Source organism: Branchiostoma floridae, unplaced genomic scaffold (assembly GCF_000003815.2).
Source record: "Branchiostoma floridae strain S238N-H82 unplaced genomic scaffold, Bfl_VNyyK Sc7u5tJ_1558, whole genome shotgun sequence".
Lineage (NCBI taxonomy): Eukaryota > Metazoa > Chordata > Leptocardii > Amphioxiformes > Branchiostomatidae > Branchiostoma > Branchiostoma floridae.
Genome location: NW_023365757.1, coordinates 32428 through 34826, shown reverse-complemented (window position 1 = coordinate 34826; position 2399 = coordinate 32428). Strand labels below are relative to the sequence as shown.

At 41.8% G+C, this 2399-nt stretch overlaps 1 protein-coding gene across 4 annotated transcripts in view; it reads right to left on the bottom strand.

The window, feature by feature from the left end:
• Nucleotides 1-2399, bottom strand: part of LOC118408132 (poly [ADP-ribose] polymerase tankyrase-2-like) — a 124245-nt gene that overhangs the window by 113229 nt on the left and 8617 nt on the right. The gene's annotated exons all lie outside the window — the stretch shown is intronic.

Here is a 2399-nt window from a genome sequence, read left to right as displayed (position 1 = left end):
AAAAGGGGGTATAAGGGGAGAAAATGGCCAAATAGAGTCAATTAGGCGCTAGGGGAGACGGCCGGCCAGAAAGTGGTGAGGATAATTTTTTTCTGGCCGGCCGTCTCCCCTAGCGTACTATTGACTCTATTAATTTGGCCAATTTCTACAATTAGACCACCGATCCACGAAGCCTGGTAGAGGCTAGAGGTAAGCAGTGGTCGCGAGTTTGAGAAAGAAATCGCGGTCCGGTCACTTCTAGCACCATCACAGTGACCACCAACCCACTCCCTGACCGAAACCTCTGTTCATGTTGCGGTTGGAGAATCATTAATTACCAAAACTCAGCAGCCGTTCTAGACTCTCTTTTACAGTCCAACAACTGAGATTAGGTCAAAATAGGTGTGTAAATTGTTTGCATAACACGGAAAGCTTAAAAGGTGTCAGACATGTCACTCGTGCATTGCACTTCACACGTGTGCAAATCTTTATCTGTTGATTTACATGTGAATATTCGTCACCTTGCTCGTAGTGTAGCCCTCCATCGGCTCGTAGCCCTCTTTTCAATACCGATTCTGAGTGGCAAACATTTTCTTTTATCATTATTGCGGTAAACTGAAAATGTAATCAGTACTTTAACTATTTCTTCTGAAATAAAACAATACTTCTAGAATTATGTACATATTAGCAAATACCTTTGTACGAGGAGAAAACTGCACACATGCTGTGCACAGATGCTAATGTTGTCCGGCGTACTGGATTACTCAGTGGGGGGATTTGAGGCAGGAAATAACAAAATAATGGAGACCATGCAAGGAACCTCCTTGCCCCAGGTTTACAAGGTATGTGAGGAGGTTATCCATATCATTTTGGCGAGCTTGTGTGCAGGGTACCAATGGGAATACCATAGATAAGTCGTATCCAACATATTCAGATTATAGGCACATGTACACACCGCTCCAGCAAATTGTCAACGGAACTTCGGAAGCAAAATTTCTACAACTCGGTCCGACTTACCAGCTTTCAAAGCCGCTTTAACGCCTTCAAGTGATCCATTCTCAGCAGCATACACCAGATCTCTATTCGCCCTTTCCGCCATTTCGTTAGGATAACCGTTGTTGTTAACAGCTGGTTATCAACACCTTTCACGCCGCACACTCTAAGACGAAGACGAAGTTGTTTTGTCACGTGAGCTATTGCCAGATGATTGGGTTGAGAACGCATCAGTGTAAAAAAGGAATATTGAGATTGTGTTTTGATTCCGTTAAAATCTGGAATTAGACATATTTTCCTGATAAGCAAGTCGACTGTTTTTATGATTGATGTACAATCACTTAATCTTTACATTGTAAGGATAGTGCTAACATTGCCGCATTGGTCTGCGTGTTTTTTTGCGCTTGGATGCTATCTGATTTTGGACATTTAGGCCACAGCAAGTAAATTTTATGGATAACATCACGGCAGTCGGTAAACCAAGGACAAACATAGTGAGATAGGACAACCTCCTTGGATAGGGTAAGGACGTTATATAAGATATAACGTCCTTGAATTGGGCGAAAAAAACAAAATGAAAAAAAAAAAACAAGATGGCTAAATTTTCAGAATAAACACCATAAAAGTTGTGACAAGAATCGGAATGACAAAATATGGTATCACAGCCAACCAAGGCATTTTCCTGTCTCCAATAGTCAATACATGCACTAGTGTAGTAAAAGCGACGCTAGTGTGATAGACCGGTATTACTTTAATATAATACACATTACCAAGTAGGCAACTACACTCATGGCTTCCTATAGTGCCACCTTTACAAATAGATATATCCAACTAGTTGTAACAGTGGGGTTCAAGGACTGCTAAACTGACCACGCCAAACGGTTTAGCGTCAGGGTTTGTGAGCTGGCGGCCCGGGATCGGCGCGGGTTCGAATCCCGGGAGTCAGGATATTTGTGTATTACATGTTTCTAGTTGTCTTGTTTTGTTTCATAAAGTACTTTCTGTTTACCACGAGAATGCATTGAATAGTTTCGCTCATGAGTTTGATATTAAAGAGGGCAATAGACCTGCATGTGATTAATATTCCCACGTATAAATTAACAAATAAAGTTTTGCACACATGTGTGAAGTAAAGTGCACGAGTGACACCTATTAAACTTTTACGCACGAGTTTTGACCCATTAAACCTTCAAAAGGTTGAAGCTACTGAGGGCCACTTTATATTTCCAGTGTTCTGGTAGCAACTGGGTTCTAGATTCAGTCGCATGGTCGCATGTTGTGTAGCAAATAGATTCTAGATTCAGTCGCACTAATTTTTTTTACCCCGTCATTGGGCTTGCGTAGTGTAACCTGCATCCTCACACTCAGGGTTGACAATCACGGCAAAGCCTATGATATCATAGGCTTTGCCGTGATTGTCAACCCTG